We start from the raw sequence: 12380 nt of genomic DNA, 5'->3' as shown, positions 1-12380 counted from the left end.
ATGGAGACTCCTTATCAAGTATAAATGAAACATCTCAAAAGAAAATAATGGTAAAATAGAAGTAATGAGAAGTATTAACTATGAATATTTATTACTTAAGAAAAAAAAAAACCACCAAAACAAACCAAAAAAACAAAAACCAAAGCAAAAATTCTAAGAGAAAGAGTGAACGGCTTTTAATTCTGCTTTCACAGAATTCCAAACCTTGTAAGATATCTGCTGTAGGAAAGTATTAGGGATTTCAACATGGAATCATCCTGATTTAAAACAAAACAACAAAAAAACCAACAAGGAGCCTCTTGGGTCTAGCTTTTTGTGACTGGAACAGACTCTAGATCACACTGTGAGTTGCTTTCATTGGCAGGTGGATGCCAGGTCATTAAACACGTAAGGTCACACATATTCTCTAGGGGGGACCTGGACCAGGTAGGTTAAAATTTCTACTCTATGGCAATAAAGCTTCTAAACTATATCATTTAAGCAAGAGAAATTTAAAAGCTAGCAAATACAGAAACTTGCGGAGAGGCCCACTTGCACAAACAGAAGAGCTTTAAAGGATTTTTAAAAGTTGTTTAAAAAAAAACCTGAGAAAGATCACCTGATGTGGGAATTAAGATGCAACCATTTCTATTATCAGATATTCTCCTGCCTAGATCTGTGACCACTGGACACCACTTGCCACCACCCAGATCCTTCACTTGATCTGTAAGGACAATAGCCTGATTTCCCCACAAGGGCAGGCCAGGAAAGGCAGAATTCCCAGTGAATGAAGTGCCCATTGGGAAATCTATTAGGAAGCAGGTAGGGAAGCTGCAAAGGTGGGACTGAACAGCATTAGAGATCAAGATGATACCAATGGAGGATGCATGCAGGGATGTTAAAGGAAAGAAGCTGGGCAGATATGAAGCTCTGCAGTGGTACAAACAGTGAAGAAGGTGTTAACGGCGCAATGTAGAAAAAGATTGTTATCATCTGGTAGAAGACTAAGTAGGAATAACTTGCTATCCATTCAGATAAGGTTCTACTATAAATCACAAAGTAGGAAGATGAAATGGATTAAGTGTCTTATGAGCAATAAGCAGAATTATTCAGAAGGTAGGACCTACACTGAAGATAACCTAGGGTGGTGTAATTGCCGGTGACTGAGGTAGGATCTCAAACCCAGGTAGGGAATAAGCTTCATCCCTTGATATGGAAAGAGCCCTCTGATAAAACCTCATAGTTATTCTTTAGGAATTCATACAAGGTGTGGGAAGGCTGGAATGAAGAAACATAACACCTACATGATATGGGAAACGGGATTGTAATAATTCTACAGAAATGGTTCTGGGGATTAATGTGGATGATAAAAATACAACAGAGCAACAGTATAAAGGCAAATGCCACGGTGGGATAGCTAAACAGAACTTGAACCTGCAGAACATGAAATATTCCTGGACCTTCCTTGGCACCAATAAAGCTTCAGCTGAAGTCTTGTATCCAGCTTTGGGTCCCACTCTTGAGGGAGATGTGGACTGTCTTGAGAATTCAGAAGATGGCAATAGAAACAATCAGAAATCTAGAGAACATAACCTGTGAGAAGAATTTTGAAGATGTAGGCTGAAAGCCTAGAGAAGAAGAGACTAATGGACACAGAATTATTATCTTCAAATATATAAAATGTACCTTCAGATATAAAGAGAATCAGTCAATCAATCTAGTGAAAGCAATGAAACACTAGAACAGACTGCTGAGATCAGGTAGAGTCTCCACAACTGGAAACTTTTTAGGATTTTTAGGAGAAATAACCTACATTTGAGACAGGGTACAGTGCCAAGAAGGTGGTGGGCTAGGTGGCCAGCTCTATGATTGTGTCACAGGGCAGCTGAAACATCGCTTTAAATTCTATAATCACAAGCACTGTCCTCTGAAGCACTAAGGCTTCCAACAGTAACATATTAATTCCCAATAAAAATGATAATATATTCAGTAATTGCTTCAGAATTCTGAATACAAAAGCAGTCTTATGAGATGCTAAAGCAAGGCATATATCCTTCTCATTGACAACTACATGGCCAGTTCTCGTGTATGAAGGCTAAAGGGAACTTTAAAATAGAGAAAATAGACAAAAAGTATTCCAATGATAAAATTAACGAAACAAAGACAAGCAATACATATGAGAAACAATTAATAAGTATGTAGAGTAATCCAAGAATATGCAAAACTCCAGAATTGGCCCTCATTGCCATGTATCAGTGTAATTTTTTTTATGTGAAATAATGAAATCATATTAATTGTTTGAATCTGTAAGAAAAGTTTCAAAGGAAAAAGAAAATAAAGAAATTGTGGCATACCAATGATCCAGTTAAGCAAGCACTTTTTATTCTCAGTTCAAAACTGTGACAGGTTTTAGAGAAAATCCATCAAAACAAATATTTGGGATTATTCCTATGCAAGCTTTTTTTTTCCAAGTTCTATTTTGTTATGTGTAGAACTGTACCAGAAACATTTTTCCTGTCCTATCTGAAGTCACTTGGAGTAGTTTTATTATTCATATTATAAACAAAATATGAATATCAAGAGAGAGAGAGTCTAAATTACAAGTATAAAAACCTCATGTATTTTTATGGAACTTCACTTCTTCACCAGTTAGGGGTTTTTTTTCAGACAAATGACTATGCAAAGGCTAATATTTTTGTTTGGAAGAAAAAAACCTGTACATACCTGAGATCAGCGTAAGATTATTTGCCCATCTAACTCATAACACATTGTGCTGTTTCCCATAAAATTTTGTTGGTATGATTCCTTCTGGTTTTTATCAAAAAGCAATATAAAAGTCCTTGTAAGTGTATGAAGTAATGAGGTATGTGAGGAATCCAATGTCTCTACTTTTATTTGCCATTTTGAACTAGCAATCATTTTCATCTATATCCAATCAATGATCATGTTCAGGTTGGAGGAAGGAAATCTTTTCCCACAATGTTTGAAGGATAATTTGTCAAGATACCCTAAATAAATTATTTTCCTTACTAAAACAGTAACTAGTATATTTAAAGACATATTGGGATGCCTGAACCTGTGGCCGAATCTCACGTACCATCTACCGTATGTAACTGGAACAAGAAATAGGAATGAGTCTCAGATGCTGATAGGAAGCACAGTGAGCTCTCATTTCTTGCTATAAATCCTGTCCCTTTAAAGTGGTGCTTGCTGGACCCCCAAAAATAAGATACTAGGAATAAGTAGTTTTCCAATAAAGTCACTATTTCCTACTGGTATTTATTTCCGCTTCCATAAGAACCATGGAAATTGAATTATTCAGTAAAATGGAATGCTTTCAGGAATGCTCATATGCAAACTGGGAAGGATTGAAGTTGCTTGTTAAAAACATTGAATCTTCTGATGTTGGTATACCTTAAATGTCCACCATAAAAGTATCCCCTTCACTTATAATGACCTCTTTCCTTGATGGTTCAAAAGTCATTGCCTATTTCTGGCCCGTATAGGAGAATATTCCACAGTAAGTTCCATACCACATCTTTTAGTTCAAACATATGACAAATCTTTGCTATAATTCTTCTGAAGTTAATGGATTTGTATCAGAGATGAATTGTCCTGGGGAATGACTATTTTTATCCTCAAAGATGCCTTGTATGTTTAGGAGGGTTCCTGCTTGACAAAGCACTTTAGCGTGGATTTCTGTTACACTGAAGGCATGAAAGCTAAGTGTTTAGGTACAGTGTAAATCAGGGTGTTTCTCCTTGGAAGCACACTGTTTCTATTTTTCAACTTCAATGCTGACATTTGTAACTGCAACTTGTAAACGCTAGTAAAATAGAAAGCCTGTTTGTCCCTATTTGGTGCCTTTATTTTTTTTTAATATTTCATACGTCACTATGTGTCCTGGTTTCAGCTGGGATGTAGTTAACTGTCTTCCTAGCAGCTGGTACAGTGCTATGTTTTGAGTTCAGTATGCGAAGAATGTTGATAACTCTGATGTTTTCAGTTGTTGCTCAGTAGTGTTTAGACTAGAGTCAAGGATTTTTCAGCTTCTCATACCCAGCCAGGGCACCTGACCCAAACTGGCCAACAGTGTATTCCATTCCATGGGACGTCCCATCTAGTTTAGGAACTGGGAAGGGGGGGGCAGGGAATCGCCGCTCGGGGACTGGCTGGGTGTCGGTCGGCGGGTGGTGAGCAATTGCCCTGCGCATCATTTGTACATTTCAGTCCTTTTATTACTACTGTTGTCATTTTATTAGTGTTATCATTATCATTATTAGTTTCTTCTTTTCTGTTCTATTAAACCGTTCTTATCTCAACCCAGGAGTTTTACTTCTTTTCCCGATTTTCTCCCCCATCCCACTGGATGGGGGGGAGTGAGTGAGCGGCTGCGTGGTGCTTAGTTGCTGGCTGGGGTTAAACCACGACACTATGTTACCTATAACCTGCTAAAAAGGGAACTCGTCCTTATTCCAAGATCCATAACTGTACCATTAAAACTCATTAACTAGTTTTGTGGTTTTACCTACTTTTTCTAACAAGTATACCACACTGGTCTTACCCATAGTAAGGGCAGTTTTACCAGCATAGTTGTTCCCTTCCCGTCAGGAAAATTAACCAGAATATTTTAGGCATATGGAAACAGATACATATACCAGGATATGTAAAACAGTCTGATAGTTCTGGTGCAACAAAGACCTTTTTCTCCTAAATAAACAAAGGTACATTTTATGAGGAACTCAGAGCTGTACATAATTACTTCTAACAGCTTGGGGTGTTTTGCCTTATAATATACCTCAGGCAGTCACATTCAGCTTATTTAAGAATCACATTTTTTCTTCTTACTCATAACACTAACTTATTCCAATAATTAAATCAAATGCTGGTAGTTTATGAATATTAAAATCTGTTAAGACATTGACATTGTATCCTGTAGGAGCAAACAGTGCGCTAAAATGTTCAGAGTGCAGATCAAATACAATTAAAATGAAATAATATAGTAAAAGTAGCAGATCGCTTTCAGAGCAATCATCAGAATCTGTTCCACTTTTGAACTTGACTATTTTTCACTTTTCTGATCACTTTGTAGGGTTAGTAGAAAACTGCAGAACAAAACTTTCAGTTTCAGTTTTTACTTATTAATTTCTATGTGTGCTCCTTTTTTTGAATGAATAGATAAAAAATCTTTCCTTTTAACTGGCAGCATAGTGGAATGGCAGAGAAAGGAGTGAAGGCAGGACACGTGGAGCCCTCATCAGACAGACCAGTTTAAAAGAGGACTTAGTAAGGATTGAACACCAACCAGTTTGTAGGGTGTTTGTAACTTAGAGAAAGTTTGCTGTAAGAACTTTTTGTTTTGCTGTTACTGAATGCAGTCAGAATGCATGATGTATAAAAAATAGTGGGAGACATGATCCTTGCCCCAAAGCATTCACATTCTGAATTAGAGAAATAATACACTTCAGACACAAAATACATTTGATAACCAGATGGTGGGTTTGTTTCCAAGCAATGCAGATATCTTTCTGGCTTTCCAATCATCTCTTTCTGGATTAGTATTGATAAAGTTAATTAAAGAAGCATGTGCTGAGGGAGACTTAATGAAGCTTGATGGCTTGGCACACCTGGGGAGGTGAGGAGTTTTCAGAGTGAAAGGAAATATGGATAAAAGCTGCAGCTGGGAGTAGAAGTCTTTGTGAATCTAAGGAGTAAGTTTGGGGGAAGTATGTAATGTTTTCTCTGAAAAGGTCTAGGCAAATATTTTGTAAGTACTGTTCTGCTTAATAGTTTAGTATGTCTGCATGACTATGAATACTTAGTGCTCAACTTTATAGCATAGGGATTTTATTATACCGAAAAGCTGCATTACTTATGCATTATTTACATGATAAATCAATAAACTTCTCAGTCAGATCTTTACTTTTTTAAGAAATCAGCTCTTGATCTGTTTCAGCTCTTTGTTTCATATAAATTAATTTGTCTTTCAGTCATATAAACTTCTTTTCCTTTTTGCCTAATGGAAACCCCTATATACTTGTACTTATCAAGCCTGTTAAAACACTGCTTTTAAAAGTCTCATTATCTTTGCAGGGGAATTTTACACTTCAAGCACTGTGCTAGCTGACAGTATTGGCTGACTGACCTTTGCTGGATGATTTTTGGCAAGGAGTTGCCAGGCCAGTCATTTCTAGTGGTAGGTTGGTGAGACTAATAAGAAAAAGGAGTTAGTCAAGGCAAATGGGAGCAGGGTTTGCATGTATAATTTCGTTTGGGCAGCTAACTAGTCCTTATAATAAAGAAGCGGGAACTGATTTCCTTCTCCTGTGTAAGATCTCAGAAACTCTTCTAATAGTGCAAAATTGAAATAGGCAGGCATTCTGGAAGAGGCCAGCAACAAGAAGAAAAATGCCCACCTGTCAAGTAAGCTTCCTCGCCACCCCCCACCCCATGCCATTTTGCAAAGTGAATAACGCGTGACAGGTGATTGCAGGCATCAGAAAGAAGAATAAGAGCTGAAAGTTGATCAGGTAGCAGAGTTATTCCAGATCTTTAAAGTAGTAGTAAAAACTGGAGTCTTTTGATGGCTTGGTAGAAAGAGCAAGAAAGTGAGCAGGTTTGAAGAGAAAAGTCCCGGAGAAGGTAGCTATTTTTGCATCAGTATTGGGGTGGGGAAGAAATATTTCAGCTGAGAGAACATTGGTTTTGATAGCAGATTAGAAGTTGGAGAAAATTCAGAGTAACTGTAGAGGAGACCTCTAATGATTGTGAGATTACTGCCTGACACAGACCAAAAGACGTAGAACAACCTAGAGAAATATCATAGCCTTCAAACATAAAGAATCAACCAGCCACTTAGAAATTACTGTGACAGCTTAGGTGTAATGCTATTGTTTTTGGCACAGCTTTTCACATTCTGTTTTGTGTGTTGATTATACAGATTATGATCATATTGCTTTTGCTCGTTTAGTTGTTGCTTCTGATTGGGCTATCACATAGCTATGTATCTGTGTTCTTATCACTTTCTTTTAAACCTTTTGCATGAGACATGTGAGTGCAATAGGGGTGGAAAAACTCTACACTATAGTGAAAAGCAGCTTCTGGCAACTTGTTATTTGTTTATTCTTACATCTCAAACAGCATCAGTAAACATTACTCTTTGTAGCATTACATTTTACTCTTTCATAAAGTCAACTGAAGTGTATAATTTAGCTTCCTTTGGTGATTATATTACTTCCTTTTTAGTATTTCCATACTACAGAATTCAGAGAAGTTTATTTAACCTGAGAAATATATGGTATTTCTGTCTCTCCCCTGATGATCTGGCCTTTGTGGCCAGCTTTTCTAAGTCAGACAGAACATCTCCACCACTACAGAGCTAAAAATAATCTTATTTCTCTGGGATTTGGGACAAAATTTTCCAATTTCTCTGCCTAACCATTTTTAAAGCCTTAAAAAAAAACCCAAAACCCAAACCACCTGTTTTTAAAGTTTTTAAACTTTATATTGCCATTTCTTTCCTACTCTTCCTCATGTTGAATTTTCTATATATGTATGATTCGTAGGACTTAACGTTGGTTCAAAGACAGTCTAAATATAACTTAGATTTTAAAATTGGTACTACTACTGATCATGTGGTATTTAGAAAATATTTCTAGTGATTTATACCATCAAAGTTCTGTATATTGCATGTGAAGTACAGGAAAGCTCTCATATCTCAGCTGCCGTAGCAGCAGCTGACTGACTAAAAGTCAGAGCAACTGGCTAAATACATCCATATTTTATAGAGCAACAGCTGGCACCTGCCTTAGTGGAAGAGGAGGGGAGAAGTGTCACAAAATGAAGTGAGTCAGTGATGAATAACAGGGAGTAAAAAAGGGATCTTGAAGTCCAGTCACCATGAGTATTAGGGTCACAGGCTCATGGCAGATATGAGGATATGTCATATCTGGAGGCAGGTAACAGTATAGTCCAGGCTCCAAGAGCTTCTGCAGCAATGACATTCTGTTACTTAGAAACAATTTTGTCTTTTTTTTTTAACCATTCTAATATTGTGATTTTTCTAAAAACAACTGAACCTGCTGAACCTTAGCTTGTATCCATTGCTTTATTTTTTATGTATGCTTTAGATCATTGCTTTCTTGTCCAACTTCATACTGGCAAAAAAAAGAAAAAAATAAAATGCCCTGATTTGGCATGTTAAAAGATTCAGAGAGAACTTGCATAAACTTGTGTTCTTTGCTTACATGTATTTACAATATTTATATGGGCAAATGTACCTTTGCATAGTTAGCAAATAGAACTTACTATATGCAGACCTTTGAAAAGCCATTTTAATGTTAGATTTTATGTTGCATGTCAAGAAAAATATGTATAATCAAAAGGGTGCTTTTAACAAAGGTTTTCATGTTTTTAAAGATAACTCATAACTGACATAACTTTAGTGTAACGTAGTGTCAGAAGTCTGTGTTAAGCTATTTGCCAAAGGTAGCTAGCCTAACTAATACAGACAGTTGCCTTGAACATTAGGAGAGAGCCTGAGAGAAATTTGTTCAGCATGAACTCTCAGAAACCACAATGACGTTATACTGACTTGAGAACATGGTGAGGACTTCAATTTTGACGCTAGGAATTTGTGGTGCAATGAACTTGCCAGTACTCTTTAAAAAAAGAATTTAGAGAGTGTCTTAGTAAAGAGTAGACATAAGGCACACACTCCTAGGGTTTAAAAAAAACAACCAAACAAAATACCACAAAGAAAAACAAAACAAAACAAAAACAGTGCTTATACCATAAAAATACTAGTTGTTCTAGGAATTCTGAAAGACCAGACTTCTGAGTTTTAAGATTATTTTTAATTATTCAATGGTACCTTTTGGTTAGACAGAGCTTAATGTAGTCCTCAGGCATGGAAATGTTTATGTGCGTGGGCACCATGTGAATCACCTGTGCTCATACTACCACAAACTTCTCAGGCACTGATGAGGAGTTCTATCAAGTAAATGAATCCTATCTCCACTCCTGGTTGTTCAGTGGTAACCCTGTGAGATATTCTTTTTTTCCTTCTCACCACTCTCTCGGGTTAAATTCTAGCACAAAATATGTAATTAATTGCTGGTTGATAGTATTTAGACCAAATATATCTGATGTTTTCGAACTGGAGAGAAAATATCACTTGGAGGTGCTTTTTACTGTTCTTGGGGTTTGCCTTTATAAAACTAGGTTCCTGTGTATATTTTGTTACATATGTAGTTGACTGTAAGGTTCTTTCTACAAAATAAAACGGAGAAGTATTTTGCCTGGGACAATTTTACAATTTCTTTGCTAACTGCTGTAGTCTGGTGTCCTTACTCTTTTTCTTGAACTTAAGTGTACCTCCACTCAGTTTGCCTTCGGTACTATTGCTAAGGCCTAATTGAAAGGGCAATATGAAATGGATTAACAGAGGCTACAATATTCTGGTTTAGTCTTGTTTTACACTTTCTCCCGCTGTTCCTTTTACCATTGTTCTTATTTTACTACTAAACCAGTCTGCTGCTGGTTTTCCTTTTATTATTTCATAGCAGAGAGAATAGGGGAGAGAAGCAACAATTTAAGGGGGGGAGTTATTGTTATGTGCTACCCAATTTGCTGTCCTTCTCCCTGCTGGCGCTCCTATACAAGCAGCAGAATGCCTTATGGCTGTGCTTTTTGGATCTTGAAAGAAAGAAAATCTGATACCAGGGGTCTTGGTTTCCTTTTCATACTGTTCAGCGGTAGGGAACATGAACATTTATTTCCCTTCTCCATTTCCACAGACCATAAGCAATTCAAAGGTATTCCCCCCCCGCTGCCCATCCCCAGGCATTTTTTGTTTAATCCCTATTACCCTTTATGGCACTCGGTCCTACAGGATATTTTTTGAACTTTGATTTCCTCTGCAGTATGCCACCTCTGCTGTAGTTAATACCATCACTGTCATCAGATTTACTTGGCGATTATTTCATCTCCTTTCTGTTTCTCCTCCTAGCTTGCTTTGCTATGTTTGGTTGAGTGTAAAAGCTTTCTTTATGAAGTAAGGGTATTTCTGAAACCCTTAGTATGGACTGTGATTTCTCTGTTACTTATCTGGTATGTGGTGATATACCACCAAAAAAAGCCCTCCAAAAACCAGCAGCAGACCTTCCTCTTGCTGTTGCTGTTCCCAGCGATGAGGAAAACAAGTGCTACGTTGCTGGGTACAGATGTAGTTGCTATTTACCTTTGTTTGCTCTGAACTAGCCCAAGCAAAGACGTCTGGAGTTGTATGAGGTCTTTCAGACTGATGCCAACCAGATTTCTCATCTGGCTGAGAAACCCGTGGAAGGGGACAGAGGAGGGAGCAGAGACCCTGATGGCATGAGTCGCAGGCGTGTACGCATTGCTGCTGCGTGTACCTGTTGTATCTGCAGAAAGCAAAAAAGATGAAGTCAAAACTATATGAGGATACCATTTCTGCAGCATTGTGGTCTAAATAAGTAAATGTGATAGAAACAGGTGGACTACCTTTTCTTGGATAAACCAGTTAGTAAAAAAAAAAAAAAAGGCAAATCATTGGAGCATATTAGTTATTTGCCACATTTCTTTTTTCAAGGAAAAATAGCCATTGCTAGTAGGTGCTTTTATGTGAAATTATTGAAATTAAGGAATGTGTCCATATGTAGCTTTTTCATGACCACATTTGATAGGCAGCATCACAAAATTTGTTGAAGGCTTTATCTAAATGACTAACTTGTAAGCCAGATCTGGGGACCATCTACATTTTTCGTTTGCTCTGCTAGAATGTTTCAACTGGTTAGAAAGTTTCCTTTAATGTTCCTGCCATCCTTTAAAAACTTCCCAATTGTTTCAGCTTACTTTGAGTACTTTCTTTTTCCACTCCTCTGTACTGATTTGACACTATTTCTTGCATATATTGGGGATTTTGGGTAGTGTAGGGGTATGACAGTTAAGAATATCTACTTTGAAACTTTTTCTGTGCGTGCTCTTTTGAGAAGATTTCCCTTAGTGCTTCAGGTAATAATTAACAGAGATCTATTCAAAACATAGATTTCATTATTATAAGCATTCAACTAATTGTTTATTTACAAATGGATTGTGATTAATACACAGCATCATCAACGGGAAACTCTTTGAACACCAGGAAATATTTCAGCACAAAAAATTCGACCAGATTACAAAAAAAAAAAGAAAAAGAAAAGATGAGGGACATGGACATTCTTCACAAAAACAGTAATAGAGAAGATGCTGCAGTTCTGACTCCCAGCTTATTCTGTAGGGAATTCCTCAGGGGCATGGGATGTTCCTGCTCCTTTCACTAATTCAGAAAATGCGTTTGAATCAGCATCATATACAGGATGCCTTTTGCTTCTGCTGGCATAGCATATTTTCAAGTTCTTGTTTGAGCTTCTTTTGTTTGGGAGGGCAAATTCAATGAAAGGTAAAATTTGTTCATCTGTGACAACCGCTAAAATTGCCGTATGAGACTATAATTGTGAAACAGATTATAGTTATCATAGATTAAAAAGCTATCTCAAATTTATACAGTGGAATAAAGTATGATGGTTAGAATGTTTTGCCCTCTTTGAGTACTATTTTGTTTACATATGTGATTGCTGCATATTAATGGGATTTTGATTGAAGTAGACTAACTGAACACTTTCCAAATCACAAACTGAGTGTAAATAAGTTTTTAAATTGCTGTTGTCATTTTACCATGGTGTCCTGAAAGTAGATCAATGATGGCTCAGCAGCTAACATAAAATGTCAAGATAATATAATTAACCAGTATAAAGAAAGCAATTTTGGAACTCAGTTATTTGATGTAATGAATTTTTAGAGTAAAATAATTTTATTCAATGATCCGCAGAAGGGCAGGTGGTCTTGATCTGGGTTAATTTTATGGCTGATTGGGGAAGGAATGTTGTTAAAGCCATTAAGCAAAGTAATGTTCATAAGTACTTTCTGGTACAGTCAGTTTGTGATTTATTTGTGTTGCTTTCTGTCTGCAGCATGGCCTATCTTGCAAATGAAATAGACTGATTAAATTTAAATGCGGTGTAAGTTGAGCTAAGATGTATTCATGTCATTTGGTGCTTTTTAGGAGTAGTATTGTTGCAATTTGTACTTGAATACTCATAATGTCAAACTAAAGCTATTTTTGTATAGTATTCTGCTCTTAATGCAAATGTTTACTTCTCCCTGTGATGTTACATTCTGGAATCCCTTGATATGAATGAATACTAATCTTTTGCAATTTTTTTGTTACTACACCTGTCTTATGTACCTAATGTAGATGTGTAAGATAATGTTTTATCTTACCTATCCTATCAATCTAATCTAATGAAAATTATTGTGTTTTTCTCTTCCTAGATGCTTCTGTA

General features: G+C 36.7%; 1 protein-coding gene across 1 annotated transcript in view; it reads left to right on the top strand.

Moving 5' to 3' along the window:
- Positions 1–12380, top strand: part of PPFIA2 (protein tyrosine phosphatase, receptor type, f polypeptide (PTPRF), interacting protein (liprin), alpha 2) — a 345825-nt gene that overhangs the window by 262178 nt on the left and 71267 nt on the right. The window lies entirely within an intron of this gene.

The sequence above is a fragment of the Haliaeetus leucocephalus genome, unplaced genomic scaffold, assembly GCF_000737465.1.
Source record: "Haliaeetus leucocephalus isolate CR32 unplaced genomic scaffold, Haliaeetus_leucocephalus-4.0 Scaffold151, whole genome shotgun sequence".
Lineage (NCBI taxonomy): Eukaryota > Metazoa > Chordata > Aves > Accipitriformes > Accipitridae > Haliaeetus > Haliaeetus leucocephalus.
Note: the sequence above shows the minus strand (reverse complement) of the source record. Positions and strands in the feature narration are given on the sequence as shown.